The 11242-nt window shown below is 40.0% G+C and overlaps 1 pseudogene; it reads right to left on the reverse strand.

Annotated features, from left to right (window-relative positions):
- LOC129490744 (probable C-mannosyltransferase DPY19L2) overlaps window positions 1-10663 on the reverse strand; it is a 53324-nt pseudogene extending 42661 nt beyond the window's left edge.
- Between the last annotated feature and the right edge of the window lie 579 nt (window positions 10664-11242).

Below are 11242 nucleotides of genomic sequence, written 5' to 3' on the forward strand. Positions count from 1 at the left end.
GCTATAAAAATATGAATAAAGGACTAGAAAGCAGTAACTTTTAATTAATATGCTGGATTCTGAGACAACTTTAAACTCAACAGTGGTATTTACCATGGTGTCAAATTTAGCATTTTTCTTGAGTTCACAAACTGAGTTCACTAATTTTGTCTCTGTTTTTTAAATTTCTAGCATTTACAGGCTACTATAACAACCATACTCTTTTAGGCTAAGTGTTGGAAGATAGTAATAGATTTCTGGCTGAAAAAGAAATCTTACTTTACTAACGTAACTCCAAGATCACTATTCAAGCTCGTCACTCTCACTGTCCCTTCACGTGGTCATCGTGCCCACCTACGATGTGTCCAAAGCCAAAAGCCCATCCCCATTTAGAACCTTTTTGGCTCCCATGACTCTCTTTTCCATTTGGCTTGTCTATTACCCTGGCCATTATTTACACACTAAGGTTCATTCTTTGAGTTCCTGAGAGAACAGTCTCTGGGGTCTTTAAATTTTAAGAGAGGAACTTATGATATTCTACTCAACTATAAGGATACACACAACTAATAAACCTGAAAGGTCCCCTGTCTTTCTTTTTAACAAGATTGTGCTTACTATTTTTATCTGATAAAAAGGATCATTCTACAAATATTATTTGTCTCAAATTATGACTCACCTCTGGATAAAGATGGAAGCATTTTACTGTATTAATTACAAGAGGATATTCAGTAAGCCTGTCATTCATAATCATCCACAGTGCTTCCAAAACTGAAGGTGCTTCAATAATGGTCTTGAAGTAGGAATAATAAAGTCCCTTTTTTTTTTTTTTTAAAAAAAAAGCACATATTGTCAATGTAATTAAAACTTTAAAATGTTTATTTTTATCACTTCTTTAGAACTTTTTTTTTCTGGAAAAAAAAAAAAAAGTCAGTAATAAAACTTCCTAATTACTCTTCGCTATTTTGCATTCTTGGACTTTAAAAAGCACGCATTTTCAGGTGATCACTGTACTATTCTTTCAAATTGTCTATAGGTTTTCAAACCTAAAGAGTTGGAGGGATGGTCCAATGATTTAAAGAGTTTCTCTAATATTGTCTTAAAATGTATAGACAGTGTATGTTTAATTTTACCAAATCTGGGTTTTATCCCCCACATTTGAGATGCTTGAAGATTGACCTCTGATTAATTCTGTCATAAACAGGGTTGCCTTCATGCCTCTATACAACTTTGCATATAGAAAATTACTTCTTTTTTTCCCATGCTCTTAGGAAATAAAATATAATGACCATAAGCATCATGGGCAAGGAATCCAATGCTTCTAGCTTATTCATAGCTCCATCTAATCCTCTGTACAAAGTGAAAGCTCAATGTCGATTGACTATTGTTGCTCACAAATGCTGTGTACTAAAAAGCAGATTATTTTAGTGTCTTACACTTCAGCATATAAAATAAAGTCTTCATTAGGATAGTAAAAGTGCTGTTGAGTTAAAATTCATGGATTAATCTCAAGGATCTAGAACTAGAAATACCATTTGACCCAGCCATCCCATTACTGAGTATATACCCGAAGGATTATAAATCATGCTGCTGTAAAGACACATGCACACATATGTTTATTGCGGCACTATTTGCAGTAGCAAAGACTTGGAACCAACCCAAATGTCCATCAGTGATAGACTGGATTAAGAAAATGTGGCACATATACACCATGGAATACTATGCAGCCATAAAAAGGACGAGTTCATGTCCTTTGTAGGGGCATGGATGAAGCTGGACACCATCATTCTCAGCAAACTATCGCAAGGACAAAAAACCAAACACTGCATGTTCTCACTCATAGGTGGGAATTGAACAATGAGAACACTTGGACACAGGAAGGGGAACATCACATACCGGGGCCTGTCATAGGGTAGGGGGAGGGGGGAGGGATAGCATTAGGAGATATACTTAATGTAAATGACGAGTTAATGGGTGCAGCACACCAACATGGCACATGTATACATATGTAACAAACCTGCATGTCGTGCATATGTACCCTAGAACTTAAAGTATAATTAAAAAAAAATTCGTGGATTAACAACAGCATGTTGTGTCTTATTTCTCCATCAATTTCTTGTTTTTACTCCTAAAATCTAAAAGCAAAAACGGCCACATTGTTTAAAATGCACTCTCCCTAAAAAATGCTATATGCTATAATCGTATCTGCCTCATCCAACACGAGTAACTACTAAATTAAAGGTTTGTTTTAGCTGATGTCTGAAAGGCCATTACCTCATAGTTGATTGGCAAAATATGACTTCATAAAGAATTTTCCTTTCTGCTTAGGAGGATAACAAAGCAATACAATAATTAAAGGATATCTAATATGCAAAAGTCTATATGTAAGGAAATATTAAATATATAAATAAGTTACTAATAACAGCTATTGTTTTGTGTTAAGTATTCTGCTATGTGTTGCCTTTCATTATCTCCCTTCATTTTCCCTAAACCCCTCTAAGATTGGCGTTACTTCTATTGAGCAGATGAGATTACTGAGAATCTGAGAGGTGACCTGACTAGCCATCATACAATAAAGCACAGAACTGCTATTAGAATCCAGCGATCTGTCACCAAAGTCCAGACTCTGCCACAGTTACACTCTTTATTTAATACTATTTTATATTCTGTCTTTGGAAATACCTTTAAAATGTTCAAATGTCATACATATGTTAATGTATCCAATGCTTTGAAACGTTATAGGGGCAATATAGGGATGAAAATTAAAAAGCAGTGACTGAGGGGCCTGGCATAGGCAAATCATAGAGACAGAAAATAGAGCTGGGTGTGATTAGTGTTTAGTGGGTAGAGTTTCTGTTTGGGATAGCAAAAAGTTCTGGATGTGGACAGTGGTAATAGTTGCAAGACAACACGAATGTACTTAATGTCACTGAATTGTACGCTTAAATGATAAACGTATTGAAATTTTTTTATTAGAAATTTAAATCTAAATTTTACCACAATTTAAACAAAAAGCAATGGTTAGAGTGAGGAGAGTCAGTTTCAATGCTTCACTAGGCCCCCGACCAGCTGCGAGCAGATCTGGAAGATGGATGGTTGTGGTGTCTTCTAAATGTAAAACTGCAATTTTGGCATTCGCTATCCCACTTACTCCTCACAATAATTATGTGAGATGTGTATGGCAGAAAACTCCATTTTAAAGATTAAGTATCGAAAAACAGAAAATTATTTAAAATTTATATCAAAAGTTATCTCTTAAAAGAGATTATCTTGAAATCAAAAGAGAGCCAAATAATAATCATCATCAGTAAAAGACCCAGTAAAACATGGGATCTCCCAGCTGTAGCCAAAGAGAGCAATTTCTGATAACATCTCATTTCATTCCCCTTTATCACTTCTTCAGTGCTTTCTTTGTCCTCCTTCCTCAGCTATTATAATTCATCTTCATTATCTTAAAAAGTCTGCATTAGGAAAGGGTGAGAGATAACGAAATAAGTAACAGAAAAATAATCTCAAACACTTTACTATTTAAATAATAAACCTGGGTTATAGCTTACAAAACAGTGCAGTTCATCAAAAGCTGGTTTCAATTCCTAATACATTTCTACCTCATAGTCTCACTATTCTTAAACCACAGATTAATTCGTTAGAAGAAGAAATCTAACCATTTGAGTGCGAAAAGTCATCTAAGTCATCTCCCGTTCCAAAGATGAGAGGTGAGAGAAATGATCATTTTCAAAAAGTGTTACTAAATGTAACCTAGAAAAAAAATGAAGTATCATATTACAGTGAGAGCAAGTTTCAAAACCAACACTAAAATAAGCGATAAGCAAAGTAAGAAAGCCATAAAAAAGAAAATAATAAATTGTTATAATATTAATTTTATAATTTGCTTACTAACTTGCATGTTTTTAGGCATTTATAATCCAGTATGGCACACACCTGAAATTCCTTAACTCAGTGGTTTTTAAACTTAATTGTGGTGGGGTGCTTTGGCTTACGCCAGTAATCCCAGCACTTTGGGAGCCCGAGGTGGGCAGATCACTTGAGGTGAGGAGTTCGAGACCAGCCTGGCCAACATGGTGAAACCCTGTCTCTACTAAAAATACAAAAACTAGCCAGCCACGGTAGTACACGTCTGTAATCTCGGCTGCTAGGGAGGCTGAGGCAGGAGAATTGCTTGAACCCAGGGGGCGGAGGTTGCAGTGAGCAGAGATCATGCCACTGCACTCCAGCCTGGGCGACAGAGTGAGACTCTGTCTCAAAAAAAAAAAAAAAAACCTAATTACATATCTAAAATTCTTGTGGCTTTTTTCACCCTCCCTTCTGTCCCAGGCCTCTAAATCAGAACAGAGGCAGGTTATTGTTTGTTTTTTAAGTTTCAAGTGATTCTAATGTACCAGCCTTGGGAAATACCTCCATAACTGTTGAAAAGGGTTCAGAATATAATTTTAAATAAAATTACTTTAGATCAAAGCAGACTTACAGTAAGTATATCACATAAGGGATCAACTTGCAAGTGCCAAAGAATACAGGTGTGTACTTGAAGACCTTTTAGTAGTGAAACTCAACAGCTGTAGGCAGTGAAGAAAGGAGCATATGTGATAAACAAAATTAGCTATGGTCAACAATTATGCTATAGCTAACTTATGTAATCAGTACTTTCCAGTGAAGTTGAAAATAAAGCAAAGTTCCATATATTAACCCTGTTTTCCACTAACCCTTCTTTACATGTAGGCCATATGCCAGGGTACCAAAAACTGCAGGAATATTCCCTACCATTGCAGCCTCAGTTCTAATACCAAAATCTCCCTGCAGACTAAATATCTAGAGCAGCACTGTGTCAACAGAACATAGGGGCAGATCTCATACCTCCCAAGGGTAGAAATTGCTGAGCACAGGTAAAAATAAAATATTGCAGAGGGAAATATTATTTTACAAATTTTTATAAACACTTTTGTAAAATAATGTTCACAGGCTTGCACACTGAAAGGCTCAAAGTCATTTAATTCTGCAATTAATAACCACTGCAGAATCTTTGCCTTCTTTTTTACCTGATTTCCAGTTGGCAGGTGTTACTAAAACTTTATCACCAAAGTTTTTTTTTTTTTGAGCCTGTCGCCCAGGCTGGAGCGCAGTGGCGCGATCTAGGCTCACTGCAGGCTCTGCCTCCCAGGTTCACACCATTCTCCTGCCTCAGCCCCCAAGTAGCTGGGACTACAGACGCCCGCCACCACACCTGGCTAATTTTTTGTATTTTTAGTAGAGACGGGGTTTTACCCTGTTAGCCAGGATGGTCTCGATCTCCTAAACTTGTGATCCGCCCACCTTGGCCTCCCAAAGTGCTGGCATTACAGGCGGGAGCCACCGCACCCAGCCATCACCAAAGTTATTTCACTGGCTGGGTGTGGTGGCTCATGCCTGTAATCCCAACAATTTGGGAGGCCGCAGGTGGATCATTTGAGGCCAGGAGTTTGACACTAGCCTGGCCAACATGGTGAAACCTCGTCTCAACTAAAAATAAAACAAATTGGCTGGGTGTGGTGTTGCACACCTGTAATCCCAGCTATTCAGAAGGCTGAGGCATGCGAATCACTTGAGCCTGGGAGGCAGTGAGTCAAGATTGTGCCACTGCACTCCAGCCTGAGAGACAGAGCAAGACTCTGTCTCAAAAAAAAAAAAAAAAAGGAAAAAAAAGTTATTTCACTAACAACATATAATTACCATAAAATAAAGGAGGGTTTTAAATGAACTACACATGGAAAATACACTAGAAAAGCTAGATATTTAAAGAAACATGTAGTGAATCATTTGGTAAAGCAAAACTATTTTAATCATAGGTTACTATTCCCTTAATGCATCTATTTTGTAAATGCTGCTTCACATATGAGGTTTGTAAAAAAGCAAAATATAAATTGGTGCACATAAAGATGTTCTACAAATATAGCCAGAAGTTATTGTTTTACTGTATGCAAAGAGTGATGGCAATTTTTAATTCAAATGTTTTTAAATATTTCAAACTGAAACTAAATCTTACCAATGTAAAATTGCCACAAAGATGGCTGGAATAAAGAAAAAAAGTTATTAAAAGCTACTTTATTATAAAATACCATTAAAACAAGTATTTCAAATGTATTATTTTACATGTCTAGAAAAGATAGCACACAAAGCAAGACGGCCAGCTAATCCTGTCTCTGTGAACATAGGAAAAAATCCAGGACACAAAGCAAATTCTGAACAGAGCTTACCTCTCTGCAGCGGGGCTTTACAAGCAAAGGGAGAGACTTGAAGAGGGTTTTTTTACTTCAGGTAATTGGTAAGAGTGATGGAATTATGGAAGATCGTGACTTTTTTTTTAGTATTATTTTCTATTCGTTTATATGAAATTTTTTAAAGAAGTAAATATATACAGTATGCTTCAGCTAGTTCTAACCAAGAGGAGCCACTCTAGATCAGTTTCTCTAGCATTCATCAGAAGATGATTAAATGCAGGCAATCACATCCTCAGCGGCACATCTAAAAGCCCCATTGTGCAGCTCAACCCTTGATGAATTGCAAGCTCTTTGCAAGTGCCCAGACCTAGGAGCTACTAGATGGCCTAGGAGACTAATCTGGAGGCACCTGTGCCAGCGTCCCATGTATATATAAGACTCCACCAGGGAGCTAGGAGACACTGCTCTGGGTATGGAGCTTTTACAGGAGCTGCAAATGCAGCTTGTGCCCCTGTTTGGTTGGGGAATTGCTTGTTTTCAAGGATACCATGGAGCTGGGGAGAGAAGAATGGGGAATAGAACAAGTTAAAGCACCACAAACTTTGCTGTTCTTATAGAAGTTCAGCAGCTTTTCTTGAACTGATGTCCTTTAGATTGTTGTAAACCTTCGGTTAATTTCCAGAGTTTTAAAGAAAATGATTTTGATAAGTTTCCAAGTATTTTCACTGTCGTCATGGAGGAGTGCATTTCCTTGGCTATTCCAGAAGTCCTACCTCCCTTCTGAGATCTTATAATGGTATTTCTTATGGTTATCCCAAATATACTTGGCAAGTCGTCTTATAAACCAGCAATAATAGCCTGTTAATTCAAAAATTACTCCACTTGGCTAACAAAATAAATGCAAATTAATTCAATAATTATTGAAGAAATTAAATTTTTAAAAATTAAAAAATTGCAATGTTGAAATTCTCAACCATGCTTATCCAGATCTTTTCCTATATTACTGTCCTGGGCTTATCTTAAATACTTCTCAGAAGATTTACTTGTTTTATACCAGGATAGGCAAAGTATGGCCCATGGTGTGTTTTTTGGACTGTCTGCAAGCACGGTTGCTATAATTTTTAAAAGGTTGAAAAATTTAAAAGGTTGTAAAGATGCTCATTAACTGTTTATTAGGCTTCATTAATTTTAAAATATACAGAGACTATCCTATTCAACTATATTTGTATCCTATTTCTAATTCTCCTAACAACTATATACACTGGCAAAAACGCTTCAGATGATATATAAGGAAAAGGTCAAATATACTTCCAAATTCATCCAGCTTTCCAAAGATGCTCAGAATCTTTGTGTCTCTCCCTCCCTTAACCCACATACCACATCTGAAAAAAAAAAATGATATGGTGTAATGATGCCAGTATTCTAAATGCTTGAAGGGCTTATCACATGCCCTTTCCAAGCTGTGACAGAAGCATGTCCCCTGGACCCCGGCATCCTATCAATCTCACCTCTGAAGGTGACCCAGCCTCATACTTCACTGAAACAAAGACCATTAGACACCAGCACTCCTAACTTCTTTTATCTCCACTGTAACATTTCTCCACATAGTAATCCTTGCTTTTCTACCCCCTGCCATCTCAGAAAAGGAATTCTCTCTCCTGTTTTCCACAGTTAGCTTCTCAAATTTGTGCCTTTAATTCTACCCCTCCCAAATATTCCAAGACTTACTCCACTAATTATTTCCTCTCTTGGAATCTTAATCTCATCCTCTTCCCTTGATCCTTCCCCTCCGCCTTTAAAACTCCTAGACCTTAAAATACTCTCTGCGATCTGACAGCCCTTCAAACCAATATCCTCCCCATGTCTCTCTCTCCCTTGGTTCAATGACAAGATCTTTGGCCAACTGCTTTCTACTAAGTTCCCGTAAGTTTTCTTTTTTTTTTTTAAATGACCAACAACCTTTTAGTTATCACAATTCTTTTGCGTCTTTCTGTAGCATTTGGTTAGATTCTTAGATCTCTTCCCCTCTCATCTTTCATCACACCAACTTTCCCAGTTCTATTTCTGTGACTACTCAGATTTTATGTGGTGTTTCCTTTTCCTCTCATCTCTTAAAACCAAAAGTTTTCCCCAAGTATCTGTCCTTTGCCGACTTTTCTCTCTTGGCAGTTTCACTCATTCTTAAAGTTTCGGTGCTCATGTCTAGAGAGATAACTCCCAAATCCAAAACCTTCATTCCTGAACTTTCTCCCTTCCCAGGCTCCTCTTCTACCAGGCCACCCATCCAGTCCTGTCAAATGTCTCCATCAGCTCTCACCTGTCCTCTCCTCTCCATGTCTGCTGTGGCTACCCTCGTGAAGACTATTATTGCCTGGATTCGAGTGCTAGTTTTCCAATTATTCTTTCTGCTCCCTTTCTCAGTCTCTCTCACACACTGCTGCCAAGTTAATCTCTGAAGCTCACTTCTGATCATGTCACTCTATTTAAAAATCATTTGGTGTCAATATTGGGAAGGTACTATATGCCACTAAACTCTTCACTTTAAAAGGATTAATTTTATGTGATTTCATCTCATTAAAAAAATTTTTTTTAAAGAAAAGAATTAACGCCTTCCTACAGATGAAGTTCAAATGCCTTACACCTAACCTTGAGTTAGACTCTCCAAGGCTGGTCTCGATCATCCTTCTCAACTTATTTCCTACTACTTCTTTCTCGTGCCCTTCATTTCACCCTACTTGGCTTTCATGTTTTCTGCCTCCTATGACTTTGATCATGCTGTTCTATCAGCCTCTGACACTTATTGATCTCAGCTTCACATATCCAAATATAAGCCTTTTGTCACAATTCGAATCTCACCTTTTCCTAAAAGTCTTCCCTGATCTTATTTCCCATTTCCCATCCTAAAGCACTTGTTCACACTTCTGAACTCCCATAACACTCATGATAGTCACGCATTATTTCACCCAACCCTAGGGTTCCTTCAACGCACGAGACCTTGGTGCACTGGAGCTTGTGTTGGGGATGGCAGTACGGCTTGGTTTCCAGGACCACGTTGATTCCGGATGTGGGATGTGTTCACTGGCATAATTAGATATCTGATAAAATCCAAGTCTGAACCTCCATCATTCCTCAAGTACTGTTAACACTTCAAGTGTGGGGACACATTCTACTTTGACATCAACAGTCAACTTACAGTGAGAAAATTATAATAATTGACATTAAGAGACATTTATCTATGACAGTTTATATCAGCAGCCAGTCTGACTTAGGGCCAGGCTCAAAACTGATTCTACACCAACAGCAACAACATTTAAGCTCCCTCTTATGCTACAGAAAATGAAGCGAATGAGGGAAAGGGAATGGGGGGAAGAAAAACCCTTCAGGTGCATAAATAAGGAAATCTCCCAATTGTAGGCACTGAAGCTCCACAGCAAGACGGAAGTCAGTCGGACAATATATATCTACTTTGGCCCTATTTCCATTATAAATGTTCTCAACTAATTTTTTTTACTCCATTTTATTCTGCTTTCAGGTGCTGAGAAACATAATGTCTGTTCCCCAAGAGCCAGCTAATCATTTTTACCAAGTACGATAATTGGCTGCCCTGATTCAGATAACATTTCCTTATTGTGACATAGGGGTGACTACTGTAAGAAAACCCTGAAAATGTTTTAAAACAAGAACTAATGGGGCTTGGCGATTCTTGCCACGCTTTTCCAGAGCTGGGACCTTGCTATTATTTGCTACTAGGCACCCACAAACCCTTGCTTGTTAAACTGATCTCCTTCAAGACTCAAGAAAAGCGGCATGCGGCTCCCTCCTAGGGCTCTCCTGACCTTTTCCTCACCAATGCCGAGAGTGGTCCTGCTGGAGAACTGACTCGTCTGCAGTTGGTGCACCTTTTCCCGGAGCTGCGCCAGGAAATTATGGATCAACTAGAAGCGGCCAAGAAGGGTTTTGGCGATCACGTCCAGCTATTTAGCCATCTGAGACTGCGGAGCTCCGCGCTCCCCCTGGCAGGTTCCCTCCGCCTAGGGTCGAAAGCTGCAGAGGCAGCCCCAACTCTTCCACCTCCTCCTCCATCTCTCGCTCCCAGGCTTGGGAGGCCCTGCGCCACCGCTTCGACTGGCTGGGTTGGGAAGATTGAAACGGCTGAGACTCCGCTTTTGAGCTGACTCCTCGTTTGCCCGACTGTTTTCTCGTAGTGCCTGTTCCGGTCAATTTCTGGCGTAGTCCAGCTTGAAATGGCTCTTGAGCCTCCGCTTTTGAGCTTATTCCTCGTTTGCCTATTTTCTTATAGCCCCTGTTCCAGTCAATTTCCGGCGCAGCCCAGCCCAGTCCGGGGAGGTCTGGAAAGGCCTGACTCGCCTCGCAGCCTGAACGACTTGTACCCACCGCCTATGCGGACCGGGATGCGGACCTCCCGGTCCTCTTGGCGACTGTGGGGTGGGGGGCATGCTGTTGAAGCCGTTCATGCGGGCAGTCCCTGCATGTCCCCCCACGTGCTCCCCAGTGCAGACAGCACCCCCGCCTCCACGCTTCCCCGAGCGTGCAGCCTTTGGTGAGGGCAGCCCCACAGGCAGCCCCCCACACCCTCCCCAGCGCCTGCAGTCCCCAAGCCCGCATGTGCAGCCCCCACCTTGCGCACAGCTCCACGTACAGCCCCCCACACCCTCCCAGCCCCACTGGCGCAGAACCCATCACCGCTCGCCCTTCACGCGCTTCGCTGGGAGTGCAGCCTCCCCAACACGCAGCTCAATGCAACCTCTCCACGTGCTCCCCAGGGCCTACAGCCTCCTCTTAACTTCTTTTGCCAGGCCCACACATACCTGCCTGTGGGCTGAGTGGATTGGCAATGACAGTGGTGACAGCTGACATTTACTGAGTACATGCTATGTTCCAGATGCTGCGTTTCCATTTCTCCGATGAAGAATCTAAGTCTCAGGGCGTCATCCAAAACCATACAGCTAATAAGCAGTAGAGTTGGGATATAAGCCCAGGGAATTTTACTCTAGAACTCACAGTATTAACCACAGTGCTCTCTTGGCTTATAT

The sequence above is a fragment of the Symphalangus syndactylus genome, chromosome 9 (genome assembly GCF_028878055.3).
Source record: "Symphalangus syndactylus isolate Jambi chromosome 9, NHGRI_mSymSyn1-v2.1_pri, whole genome shotgun sequence".
NCBI lineage: Eukaryota > Metazoa > Chordata > Mammalia > Primates > Hylobatidae > Symphalangus > Symphalangus syndactylus.